The following is a 15256-nucleotide window of genomic DNA, read 5'->3' on the forward strand; positions in this document are numbered from 1 at the left end:
CAAACTGGGGTCTATGCACCTGCAAAACCATAGCCAGTTGGTTGAAAATGTTGCTACATCCAAAATGTCTTCACATGAAATTGGTTTGTGGTGAAAAAATGGTCCGGGACAAGTGAAAGTACAAAATAATTTTCTCTAAGGTTACTTGGAGTTGAAAGCCTCTTAAATAAACACTTATAAAAGAAAGATGCGCACTTTATGCCTTTTTTTTTTTTTTTTTTTTTTTACCATGTAGCTTTTGAGACAAATAAAACTATGCAATCAAAATGTGCTATAACAAGAAATATTAACTAAAACATGAGATTTTTAATCGAGTCCTGTCCCTATTGTAAATGTGTGTTTCATTAGTGAAGAGTGAACTGAAGAAAGCAATCCACTATGGAAAAACTTCCAAGAAGAGAGCTTTTGGGGCAGATCAGGCACACATCAGCAAAGAAAATGAAGATTTACAATTTGATTCTGATTATTAGGTGAATTTATATGCAGCAAGGTGGTAAACAGATAGATCCGTTAGTTGCACAAAATACAGGACAGAGATGCCAGGGTTCCAGTTCGCCCCTGGGTAGTACTAAAGTTGGTAAAGAGTCTTAAAGTCTTAAAATACCGTAAGTGTTCAGTGTTGTCACTAGTCAGGCTCTAGTTTCATAGCTATGCTGTCCTGTGATGTAAATTGTGTACTTAGTGAGAGAATTGATTGTCAGTGTGCTGGTACTGTAGGTGTAGTGCATTGACAAAGTATTCGAATTGTACATTTTTCACCTTTTTCCATGTTACACGCTAATTCTAAATTAGATTATTTCCTCCGCCCACCCGAACTCTAATTTCTAGCATGTAATTAGTCAAAGGAATAAAGGTATCTAAGTGTACACAACAGGTATACAAATACAGCAGTTATACTGTAACGTAAACTGTACTTGAATGGCAAACCAATAGGGACATGAGGAATACACATAAGGAATATAGCTCGATTCCATGAAGGTATGGTAGATGTTTAGGTAAGTAACTACTAAACAGTATAACAAAGAAGAAGGTTTGTCCCATGTGAGTCAGAAGTTAATAAGATGAGCTCATTCACCGTCATGGCTCAGCAATTTGAAAACTGAATACTAAGCAGATTGGACGTTGCTGAAAGAATAATTAGTGATTAGTACCGAGTGATAGGTTGAAAATACAAACAACTGCACTCCATAGTTCCCCAGCTTGCAGAGGAGAAATGCAAAACAGGTGTTTTGGCCTTGATAAAGTCTTGTGAGGAGACAAAGAAGCTCTAATGTTGCATTTTGGTAAACCTTGACTTAATATTTTAGAACCTCCTTTTTATTGATGACCTGTTGTTTTATTTTAGGATCAAGGTTTGTGTTCATTCAATCGTGAGCAGTAATCAGCTCACTATAAGTTGTAGCTTTCATTGGGGAGAAAAGGCAGTACAGTTTCATTTAAACTTTAGAGTTCAATTTGTTCTTTGGCCATGCTAGTAACTCAAAGCACATGTATTTAAAATTAATGCTTACATTGACAACTGAATGTTAGAAGAATTGTCCAGATTTTTGCCTTCCTTCAAAGTCAGAACATCCTGGAAAAGCCTGATATTAAACATTACCGTACTAGGCAAACACTAGAAACTGTTGTAGGCCTCAGATCAGTAGGCGGGGGGTGATTTTCCCCATGAACAATGTAAAATATTTTTATTCAGTAAAATATCTACCAGTTCAATTAAAGTTGGAAAACGCTGCCTCAGAATTGAAATTTAACTAGCATGGGCTCATCATTACTTGGCGAAGGTTAGGAAGGACATTTGTTTACTATCTAGAAATCTTTGTACAAGTGCTCAAGTTCACATTGTAATGTCTTTAGAGTTTGCATATGTGTGTGGTAGTGTGTATGTTGTTTTTAAGAATAAAGTTAATCCTTAACATTCAAATCCATTCCATCATTCAAATTGCTTCCGTCCATCTAAGAAAGCCCACACTTGCTCACCATAGGCTCTCAAAGTTGAGCTATGATGGAATGAGCATTGGGAGAGGAGATAATTGTTTGATAGAAATCCAAAATTAGGTTTCTCTGTTTTACCACTGCTTGAGTGACTTAGGAGAGACATAAACAATTGCAGCAAATTCTGCTTCTGATGTTTTGTCTCTTCCTGTTAAAATCCTCCTGAAACCAAGAATCAGAGTCATGGTCTTTCTTATTTTGTCGTACGCGTGTGCCGTTGCCATGAAAGTTTGCCTCTAGGGCAATAATTGTCTTGCACTGCATGATCTGGCAGACAGCACTGCTGTGGAAAAAAATAGGATTTTTCTTCAGGGTAATAAATAACACACCAGTTGTTTGCCATTCAAATTTGGAATTACTCTTATTGGTAACACTTTTTGATATCAACAGTTATTTTCATGACTTTTATCAATAATACAGCCCACTACAAAAAAAAAAAAAAAAAAACATTAACACCCCCCCTCCCCCCCCCCCCACCGAAGTCACTTTAATTATGAACTGACCAAGTAGTACCAAATCTTATCAATTATTTATTTATTAATTTTGGATTCAAAAGGGAAATATACTTAGACTGTATGCAACTATCCTATGTAAATCATCTGGAGTGATTTGAAGTCAATATCTGGATAACATTGTAAAAACAAACCATTTAATTAAGACATGTCATACTACCCAGAGATGCTAAATATTAAGTGTATGTGTGAGCAGATTGCTACCTACATGTTTTACTGGTCAAAGTCGGCTGCAATACGTGTGGATGCTGACTAACCAATCATTAAACTGACAATTGCTAATGTCAAAGTCCAGAAAATGAATCATTTAAAGCTTGTTTTCTGATTAAAGCTGAATTTTAAGGATTCTCATTTATGAAAAATTGGGGGGGGGGGGGGGGATCAGCCTTTGACACTAGTTTGACAGAAACAAACATAGCAGACGACCATTTTGGACATTTTTTTTCTACTCTAAAATTGCACAAAACAAACAACAGAAATACAGTATAATTCAAATAATTATTTGCACTTCAAAGGGAGTGGGAAGAAGAAAAAACATATCCCACCCCTGATCTCATCGTCCAGCATCCTTATTTTGTGAGATACTCACGTCCAAACAATGAAAGCGAGAAGAAAAAAAAGAAAAACAGACGAAAACAACTAAACCAATAGACAACCAACTAAAGTTGGCTCATCAACAATAATTTTCAATATATACACCAATGGCGTACCGCAAGCAACACGTCACTTTTGCTCATTAATATTCATGACATTAGCAATTGTTGCTAGGCGGGTCAACCTCCCGTTTGTCCCTAATAGTAGATGAATGGAAATAGTGTACGAACGAGATGTTTACTGAGCTAAACCTACCAATTCTGTCCGAAAATGATTTCCCTCATGCCAGATTCACTGGTAAAGATGTGGAGGAACATACAAATGTTCAGTTAAAGAGTGTCAGGGGCTGAAAAAGACGAGAAAAAGAGCCGACCTGATCCAGAGTTAGCTTTTTTATCGACACCTTTTTCTTGAGTGCATTGCCTTACGCCACTGACAATAACATTCTCCTGTTTCAACAATCCTTTACCACCATATGCCCTGTCTTTCTTATATATTATATCCTCTGGTTGTCTTACATCTCTGACTGTTCTTGCGGGCAATTTACATTGCTATTTTTGTGTAGCGATCACAAATGCTAATCAGTGAAAGCCAACGAACACTTTTGATTTTTTCATTAATACCAAATCTTAATTCTATAATTTAATTACACTTTCCCCTTGCTATAGTGTTTTTTTTTTTTTTTTAACAACAGAAAGGGTAATAGTGGCAGTCAGATATAATTTTAATTTTTTTTTAAGTCATTCACTGTCAGACAGGAGCAGCACGGCAAAACGCCACGCTTATTAAATGAGTAAAAATATCAAAATGACTTACCTCTTCGTCCTCTGTAGGGCCATGCCAACCCAACAAAATGTTTACTGCATATGAAATATGAATGGCTTCACCTTGCTGGTGTTAAACTGGTCTTTTGGATGTCCGCGCAAGTTGATCCATTCTTCACATTTTTTCCCTCTGTGTTTTTGGTTTCGGGAAATGTATGAAGAAAACATCCTTCATATTGCTACAAGTTCCATTGCAGTTGTGTTTGATAGGCATGTTATTTTTTGAAAGATTACCAGATAAAACAAACAGAAATAACATGGATTGTATGCGAGGGCTTGTCTATAACAACTTACTTCCGCATTACGATGGCGACATCATGGTCTAAAAATAGCATTCCTGCGGTACGCTATTGACAAGAACAGCAACATATATTGCCAGCAAATGTCATTATACTGTGACCAGACCATATTATTTTTCAACAATTTAAATTGTTGGATATTTTTACAATGCTTGAAGTGACCACAATTAAAAGGAATTAATGACTTGCTACTTTATCTGAACCATTGATTTTTTTTTTTTTAAATGACTATCAGTATTTCAAGGATTCTCCCTGATAAAGTGGGTGAGAGGGCCAATTCATTCCATCTTGCAGCTTTAATTTTAATTTCGATTTGTGGCAACCACATCAATGTCCCCATGGAAAATATTGAATAATCTAAAACCAGGTCAAGGTTCAGGTTAAATCATAACAAATCTGTACAATCGACCGTTCTAAATTTAGTTTTATCCATTATCACATTTTCATAATGATGTCAAACTAATTTCACAAATATTTTTGCAGATAGCTTGACTATTAAGTAGGGACAGTGACGTGATTGTTTTTTTTTTTTTTTCTTTTTGCGTGTTTTAACCTAGTGTTGTAATGTTGTGCAGTCCAGTGTAAAAAGCCACTGCACTACTATGAAAGACAATGGTGGATAAGTGCTGCAGACCAGCAGCAGTTCTGGAAAAAAAGACTCATATTACTTTAATAATATCAAGTCTTATCTTGTCACTAGGGCAAATTAATGTTTAATGATGACCTTGACTAGTCAAAATGTTCAATGTATAAAACATTACGGTCGCTTGTAAAATATTTGAGGTAATGAAAATGGGATGGGATTGCTGAGAGACCAATTGTGATGTGATGTACGCAGTTTTTGATAGAAATACAAGTATGCAGACATATTAACAAACAGTACATCTATTCTTGTGCTTGGCACAAATGTGAACTGACGCATTCCTGCGCCGTGCGTGTATTAGTGGGTTGCTGCTGGTACTTTGAAAGAAGGCGGTTTGCGCTGCTGTTTGTCTGAATATGCTGATTGATGACCACAGCCTTGCCACTGATTGACAGGTGTGACAACAGGGATTGAGTAAACATTAAATAAACTTAAATATGGTTACTGTATATCCGTGGATCTCATGTACAATCACACAGATGAAAAAAAACAGTGTCTGCTTGAACTAAAACCACAAAAACATTTATAGGTTTTCATATTTTAATGAGGATAGTAGGCAAACAATGACAGAAAGGGTAAAAATAAGTAAGTGAACCATCACATTTAATATTTTGTGCCCTCCGCCCCCCTTTTGCAGCAATAACTTCAACCAGACGATTCCTGTAGCTGCAGATCAGTCTGACACATCAATCAGGACTGATCTAGGCCCATTCTTCTCTACAAACTGCTGTAGGTCAGTCAGGTTCCTGGCATCTCTGGCATGAATCGCTGTCTTTAGGTCATGCCACAGCATCTCAATGGGGTTCAAGTCTGGACTTTGACTTGGGCACTCCAGAACGTGTATTTTGTTCTTTTGAAACCATTCTGAAGTTGATTTACTTCTGTGTTTTGGGTCATTGTCTTGTTGCAGTATCCATCCTCTTTTTAGCTTCAACTGTCTGACAGACAGCCTCAGGTTTTCCTGCAAAACATCCTGATAAACTGTTGCATAAATTCTTTCATTAATGATTGCAAGTTTTCCAGGCCCTGAGGCAGCAAAACAGCCCCAAATCATGATGCTCCCTCCACCATGCTTCATGGTGGGGATGAGGTGTTGATGTTGGTGAGCTGTTCTGTTTTTCCTCCACAAATGATGTTAGGTGTTACTCCCAAACAATTCAACTTTGGTTTCATCAGTCCACAAAATATTTTGTCAAAACTTCTGTGGAGTGTCCAAGTGCCTTTTTGATAAACATTAAATGAGCAACAATGTTTTTTTAGACAGCAGCGGCTTCCTTCGTTAAGTCCTCGCATCAACACCATTCTTGGTCATAGTTTTACAAATAGTTGATGTGTGCACAGAGATATTGGACTGTGCCTGTCATTTCTGTAAGTCTTTAGTCGACACTCTAGGGTTCTCCTCCCTGACTATTTTGTGCTGAACTCTTGGCGTCATCTTTGGTGGATGGCCACTCCTTGGGAGAGAAGGAACAGTGCCAAACTCTCTCCATTTGTAGACAACTTCTCTGACTGTCGATTGATGAACATTCAAACTTTTAAGGATGGTTTTGTGTCCTTTCCCATCTTTATACAAATCAACAATCCTTGATCATAGGTCTTCAGACAGCTCTTTAGACCGATCCATGATGCACATCAGACAATGCTTCACATCAAGACAATTCTTACCAGGTGTGTGTTTTGTAGGGGGCAGGGCAGCTTTAAACCACTCATCATTGATTGGGCACACATGTGACTTAAACTGTATGGTAAAAATAGCTCTCAATTGCTCTTTAAAGGGTATGTAGTGCCCTGGGAAAATGTTAATATTCCATCATTTATCCATAAACGCATGCCTTTTGTATTCATATCATGCCACTTCGTGTAATTACACACAAGAAAATGAGAGAAATTTGGCTCGATTGTCAAGTTAAAACGACCGGCGCCCGAGATCTGGCAGATTGTGTGCGTGACGTCACGACAAGTGAAGAGAGTGCCACCGGCCACTAGGGGGGCAGCGCCTGTCTGCATCAATAGAATTCCTTCTAGTGAGGGGAGAATTAGGGGTGTTTTGAGCTGTTTATGCTGATGCATTGTGTTCGTCCTGCACATATTCCAGGTTCCCTCATGAAGAAACACCACTCGTTGTCAATAAAAGAGAATTCAGAATTGACAGTGAGGGGTGTTTCTTCAACAAGAAAAAGGCTCAGTGCTTTAATACTGAATGGCGGCGATGATGGCAGACAATTTCGTTTCTAGTTTCAGCGACGAATCCGACGTAGAAGGACGTAACGAATGTTCATCTAATGGTGACGAGGAGAGTTACGAAGCTTTAATCGGTGTTTTAGGTTACCAATTTGAGCCCAAACGAATGCCAATGCAGCGTAATGAAACGGTCATTGAGGGGAGCAATGACACTGATGAAACATCGGCAGCAGATCGTGTGGGAAACACCAATGATTTGTTTTGCATTTCTTTTTGTGAAGCTGATACACCGTGACTGCAAAATAAAGGAATGCATAGAATAATTATCATTTATTGCGCTATCATAGCTTTTCGCTCTGCCAACAGACACAAATATGAATGGGATCAGAGGATTTGTTCTATATATTTTACGAACGATAATGTATACATGTGTCCAGTCCTGTATCCAATGCGTGACATTTTTTTATTATAAAAGAGTACTCACTCTGGCCATTTCGAGCTTGGCTGCTCCCCTCCTTTGCTTAGCCTTAGCCACCTTTGCTAGTCATCATCCTCTTTCTTGATATCTCGGGACATTTAGGTCGCTGCGCGTGTATGGTCGGCACCACATCTCCTTTGAGCAGCAATCTTTTAGCAAAATCCGATTTCACTTGTCCATAATTCGAGAAGCTTTCAGGTGGAAAATGCGCACCACAGAAAAGCGTGCCGGAGGCTGTGTCTAGAAAATTAGCCCTCTTTACATGGACGAACTTTACCCATCGTCTGCGTAGTCCAGCTTTTTTTTTCGCGTTCGGGAACTCATGGATACTACATTCCGATAAATAACTATTTGTACACCACATAGCACAGCAGTTTTGAACCATTTTTGAGATGTTTTCGACAAACAAACCCCAACGCTACTCTCTCGTCATTAAAAAACAATGGCACCTGGCTCCGCCTCGACTGTCAATCACTTGTCGTGACGTCGCCGCCCCATTCGGCTGTTTCCGGAACACTTTCGGGAATGTTCGTCATTTTCGATCTATTTTCGAGAATTGCTCATTAATGTGATTGATTTTTTTGTTAACTTTATCAATATTTGTTATCTTGGCACATAACGGTTCTATTGATGTCTCACACCCCCTTTGCCGCTACATACCCTTTAAATCTCCATAGGCAAATGGTTCACTAACTTATTTTAACCCCTTCTGTCATTGTTTGCATGCTATCCTCATTAAAATATGAAAACCTATAAATGTTTGGCTGGTTTTAGTTAAAGCGAACAGTTTTTTCATCTGTGTGATTTTGACAAAGATCAGGCCAAATTTGATGGTGATTTCATGCAGAAATGGAAGAAATTCCAAAAGGTTCAGATACTTTTTAATACCACTGTAATAGGACAAACGTTCCACCAGTAATACTGAACAACAAAAACGACACCCCACTCATCAGTTTTCAACACCGCTTATCCTTGTCAGGGTCACGGAGCGTATTCCAGAACACTTTCAGCAAGAGGCGGACAACACCCTAAACTGGTTGCCAGTCAGTCCTGGGGCACACATAGAGGCAGACAACCATTCGCACTTACGATCACACTGCCACTGAGTTGGAATCGAGCCTAGGATTCATGCACCGAATTCAGATGAATGTACCACTACACCATTAACAACATGTCTTTAACAAACAAGAACAGGAAATGGGCCCTTGCCAGGACACACTCACACAGTTGGCGCGAGCACAATTAATTTATAATTAGGGACTGCAGTTAAGCCTAATCAGGGCAGCAATACCTGGGTGGCACATGTTTGTTAACATTGGTCATTTGAATTAATGACTGCAATGAATTCTGCAGCATGCCACATTCTCCTCTAGTGTATTTTACCACTGACTTGGACATAGATGGCTTATTTAATATTCAACTGGACAGCTAGGGGTCACCAACACTGATTTCCCAAATTTTAAAAGGTTGATGTGGGTTAAGTAGAATAATCAACGTGTCGCATGCTTGTGCGAGTTTGCTTTGAGCTTCCAGGTTTTTACTATTTGAATTGTGAAATACTGATGTTGTGGAAAATGAGTACAGATTACTGGCTGTTTGAAGGGTTGATTTTGTTTACTGCACAGCACTGTGTATGTATGTTAAAAGTGTCATCTTAGATATTTTATCTCAGACAATAGTTCATTTTTCTAGAAACAGCATTTACCATTGAGCTGAACATGTCTTTTACCAGTCCTACCTCATGGGTTGCTCATGCCTTTGTCTAACTGTAAAGTGTTAGTTCTTTCTCCCATACTGAGGTACGTTTTCCTGTTTTTGTCCTAAGATATGACAATATTGACATGAATCCATTTTTCATCGCAACTTATCTTTATACACCTGAGGAGACTTGCCAGGCATTCACAGGGCACAAACTAACAACCATTCACAATCGCATTCACACCTCCATACACTTTATGGGTTTTAACCTATCATGCATGCACGTAACTGGAGAAAACATATGCAAACATTGGAAGAACATACAAACTTCACATGGAAAGGCCTGAGTTATGATTGAAACCTGGAAGTGTAATATATATCCAGAAAAATCTGAACAAAGAACATTTCTCCACTCATGTTTCTTCACAAACAGTTCTTGTTTGTGAAGAAACATGTCTTCAGCAAACTGTTTGCGGGCTTTCTGGGAGCCATGCACACCAATTTGATGGAGAGTGCGGCGCATGGTCTGAGCACTAATAGGCTGACCCCGCACCACAATTTCTGCAGGAATGCTGACAGCACTCCTGTAACAAGTCACATGACATTTTGGAGGGAAAATGACCAGCAGTACTCAATTTGGAGATGGGATGTACGTTTTTTCATAGGGGTGTACTCACTTTTGTTGCCACGGGTTTAGATTTTAATGGCTATATTTTGCGTTTTTTTGAGGGCAAAAATAAATTAACTCTATTTTACAGGGGGGCAAATAAGTATTTAGTCAACCACTAATTGTGCAAGTTCTCCCACTTGAGAATATTACAGAGGCCTGTATTTGTCAACATGGGTAAACCTCAACCATGAGAGACAGAATGTGGAAAAAAAAACAGAAAATCACATTGTTTGATTTTTAAAGAATTTATTTGCAAATCATGGTGGAAAAAAAGTATTTGGTCAATACCAAAATTGCATCTCAATACTTTGTTATGTACCCTTTGTTGGCAATAACGGAGGCCAAACGTTTTCTGTAACTCTTCACAGGCTTTTTACACACTGTTGCTGGTATTTTGGCCCATTCCTCCATGCAGATCTCCTCTAGGGCAGTGATTTTTTTGGGGCTGTTGTTGGGCAACACGGACTTTCAACTCCCTCCACAGATTTTTATATGGGGTTGAGATCTGGAGAGTGGCTAGGCCTCTCCAGGACCTTGAAATGCTTCCTTGCCTTGCCTTCGGAAGCCACTCCTTTGTTTCCCTGGTTGTGTGTTTGGGATCATTGTCATGCTGAAAGGCCCAGCCTCGTCTCATCTTCAATGCCCTTGCTGATGGAATGAGATTTTCACTCAAAATCTCTCGACACATGTCCCCATTCATTCTTTCCTTTACACAGATCAGTCGTCCTGGTCCCTTTGCAGAAAAACAGCCCCAAAGCATGATGTTTCCACCCCCGTGCTTCACAGTGGGTATGGTGTTCTTCGGATGCAATTCAGTATTCTTTTTCCTCCAAACACGAGAACCTGTGTTTCTACCAAAAAGTTATATTTTGGTTTTATCTGACCATAACTCATTCTCCCAGTCCTCTTCTGGATCATCCAAATGCTCTCTAGCGAACCACAGACGGGCCTTGACGTGTACTTTCTTCAGCAGGGGGACACGTCTGGCAGTGCAGGATTTGAGTCCCTTGCGGCGCATTGTGTTACTGATAGTTGCCTTTGTTACTGTGGTCCCAGCTCTCTGTAGGTCATTCACTAGGTCCCCCTGTGTGGTTCTGGAATTTTTGCTCACTATTCTTGTTATCATTTTGATGCCACGAGGTGAGATCTTACATGGAGCCCCAGATCGAGGGTGATTATCAGTGGTCTTGTATGTCTTCCATTTTCTAATAATTGCTCCCACATTTGATTTCTTTACACCAAGCGTATTACCTATTGCAGATTCAGTCTTCCCAGCCTGGTGCAAGTCTACAATTTTGTCTCTGGTGTCCTTCGACAGCTGTTTGGTCTTGGCCATAGTGGAGTTTGGAGTGTGACTGACTGAGATTGTGGACAGGTGTCTTTTATACCGATAATGAGTTAAAACAGGTGCCATTAATACAGGTAACGAGTGGAGCCTCGTTAGACCTCGTTAGAAGAAGTTAGACCTCTTTGACAGCCAGAAATCTTGCTTGTTTGTAGGTGACCAAATACTTACTTTCCACTCTAATTTGGAAATAAATTCTTTAAAAAAATCAAACAATGCGATTTTGTTTTTTTTCACATTGTCTCTCTCATGGTTGAGGTTTACCCATGCTGACAATTACAGGCCTCTCTAATCTTTTCAAGTAGGAGAACTTGCACAATTGGTGGTTGACTAAATACTTATTTGCCCCACTGTATACGCTGCTCACAGACTACGCTTCATTGTCTCAAAGTGTCATTTTGTCAGTGTTGTCCCATGAAAATATATACTTAAATATCTGCAGCAATGCGAGGGGTGTACTCACTTTTGTGATACACTGTAATCTGGGGAACACCGGATGCCCTGTCTAGTGTAGCTGCCGGCTACCCATGTAAAATCAGAGCCATCAGAAATGACGGCATGGGGTGCGCCATGGTGATATTTTTTTGTGGCATTACGGCATCATAAAAAATGGAGGCAAATTTTACAGACGCAGCTTTGCTGCTCTTATTTTACAACTGAAAGAGCTTGTAAATTTTACGCCTGAATATGTCTGGAGAAGGCAACGCCCACAAATTAAAAGCTTCCGGTTCAGAAGTGACCCTGCGTGGATGATGATGTCGCACATGAGGCTGCTTATTTTTTGCGCAGGCGTAGTCTTCGCAAATGCATGCATCCCTTCCAAGAGTGTGGCGTTTATAAACACACCTTAATCGTAGCGCGGACAGGTATAAAATATTGTCTGAATTACATGGCAAAAAATGTATCCTTCCTATTGTAGACGTGGCCTTTTTCAGAACCTACCAAGCAAGTTTTTGGGATGTAGCTTACCAGTCAGTCAAAACTATGTGAACCCTTTGGAATTTCTTACATTTCTGGCCAAATGAATCATAAAATGCTATTCTATCTTCATCTTATTCACAAGAATAAACAGTCTTCTCAAACAAACGCCACACAATGTTTCCATACTTTTATTAAAAAATAACAAACATTCATAGGACCAAAGGGGAAATGAAGGAATGCAAGTGAACCCTTGCATTTCATAACTTTGGCAACAATAACGTCAACTAAATGCATGCTGCGGTTGCAGATCAAAAGTACACAAACATCAGGATAAAATGTCCTTCTTTGAAACCTCTTCAAACCACTGTGTGACTGACTTGAGAGAGAAAGGTGCAGGAGAGTGGGAAGTTTTTACTTTTTTCATGTTGTTATTGGCGTCGGATGCAGAGGACAGTAGTCGTGTTGTGTTCCACAAGTTCCGAAATAAATTAAAAAACCTGACGAAGCTGGCGACTTCCTTGGCGATTTTACATTAATAATAATTGTCACCTAACTCATAAAGACTGGCGAACGGAGGTTGGAGGAGGACCGTTGCGGTAGTAGACATAATATAGACATCTTAGATGTGTAAGAGTGCAAGATGTTATAGAATTTATTATGTAATAATGTGTTGAAGATGAAAAGCAACGTCAGTTATTTTCCCAAGTATACAAAGAGGTAACTGAGTTACTATCTATATTACATTGTGGGAGAAGTAATGTGTAACTGTAACTAATTTTTTTTAAGTAAAATTAACACTACAATGACGAGTCAAATTTTATGTCCTGTGTCAAAAGGATCGTATTTCGAGGTGTTCATATGTCGAGGTACCAATGGAATTTTATTTTTCCATTAATGATGGCAAGCTGTCCAGACCCTCTGGTTGCAAAGCACAGCCATATCATGATGTGCTCTCCACCATGCTTAAGAGTTGGGGGAACGCTTTGATGTTGGTGAACTGTGCTATTTTCCCTCCACACCTGGTGTCATGTGCATCACAAACAAATTCAATTACCACTCCCCAGTCAAAATGAATTTGGCATCTTGGGCCAAAGCTCTCAAAAGCACGTTTGATTGGCTGATGACTTGCATTTATTTAAAATGTATTTATTTATTTTACACATTCTGTATTTAAGAATATTTTATTTGCAGCCTACGCAGGCATTCTTTTCAGCTATTCATAAATCAATCATAGTCGAGGTAAAAAGTTTTCATTTGCTGTTGAGTTTGGCTGTGCTTGTGGACGAAAACAGTAGTGTTTTACCTGAAGGAAGGCTCCATTTTTATTCATTTTTTCACTTATATTTGTTTATTTAGACGGACAATGTTGAGTTCTCTTAAGACAAATGTTTATTCTTTGCCTTCATGGCTAGTTGAGAGCTTGTTAACAAGTTTGTATTTATTGTGTGTTCATAATAATTTAGGTTAGGTTCAAATATTGCTATTTAAATTTACTAATAAAATCCAGACATTTATTTTCACGTTTTCACAATGTTTCTTTAGTAGTTTTGGAAAACAAAGGTTTGAATTGAACGATGTATCACCTGAACAAAGTATCAACCTTTTGGATATATATATATATATATATATATATATATATATATATATATATATATATATATATATATATATATATATATATATATATATATATTTATTTATTTTTGCACAGTACTGTATATTTTTATTATATTATGTATATACAGGATATACTGTATGTATATATTTTCCCCAAGTGGAAGCTTCCATGATCCTAATAAATTTAATAATTAAAAAAAAAATGTATACAGTACTGTGCAAAAGTTTTAGGCAGGTGTCCTGCCTAAAACGTTTGCACAGTACTGTATATATATGTATGTATGTATGTATGTATGTATATGTATAATATATGTATGTATATATATATATATATATATATATATATATATATATATATATATATATATATAATATATGTGTATAATATATATGTATATATTAGGGCTGTCAAAATTAACGCTTTAACGGGCGGTAACTAATTTTTAAAATCAATCACGTTAAAATATTTAACGCAATTAACGCATGCGCGGAACGAACCACTCAAGCATTGCCGCGAACAGACTACAATGGCGCCGTTTGAAGTATATTGAGAGCTAAGCAAGTGGAGTGGATGCAAGTGTTACCAGCACCCCAAAGGGGCCGCTGTTATTTTCAGTGTGACCGGCATTGTCAGATTGAGCAGTGAGGAAGAAAGTGGTCGAGCGAGTCAGAGAAAGGGAGCGAGAGAGTAGACAGTAGAGCTCGTGCGCAGTTAGCGCAGGCTTAAAATGCTGGGTCCCCCACATGCTTTTGTTTTGTTAATAAAAGTACCCACAAAAAGCCATCCAACGCTTTTCGATACTTATATGCACGCCGCCGCCTTCCTAAGGAGGAAGTCGGACGAACCGAGCCAACCGAAGATAAAGAGCCAACCTGGATCGCCGGTCTCACTATGGCGAGGAGTTGAAAGCACCGCCAATTACCCAAAGGGGCACATTGTATAATTTTTAAATAATACATTTGTATTTAACTGCATGAAATAAGTATTTGATACATTACCAACTAGTAAATATTTCGGCTCTTAGTTCTTTTTTAAGAACCCCTCCTACTCTCCACTCATTACTACAAGTACCTGCACCTGTTTAAACTTGTTACCTGTATAAGAGACACCTGTTCACATGCTCAAACAAACAAACGCCAACCTCTCCACAATGGCCAAGACCAAAGAGCTGTGTAAGGACATCAGGGATAAAATAATAGACCTGCACAAGGCTGGGATGGGCTACAGGAAAATAAGCAAGCAGCTTGGTGAGAAGGTAACAACTGTTGGAGCGATTATTAGAAAATGGAAGAACTTCAAGTTGACGGTCAGTCTGCCTCGTTCTGGGCTCCATGCAAGATCTCACCTCGTGGGGCATCACTGATCATGAGGGAGGTGAGGGATCAGCCCAGAACTACACTGCAGGACCTGGTCAATGACCTGAAGAGAGCATGAACTACAGTCTCGAAGAAAACCATCAGAAACACATTACGCCGTCATGG

This window comes from Corythoichthys intestinalis, chromosome 2 (genome assembly GCF_030265065.1).
Source record: "Corythoichthys intestinalis isolate RoL2023-P3 chromosome 2, ASM3026506v1, whole genome shotgun sequence".
Classification (NCBI taxonomy): Eukaryota; Metazoa; Chordata; class Actinopteri; order Syngnathiformes; family Syngnathidae; genus Corythoichthys; species Corythoichthys intestinalis.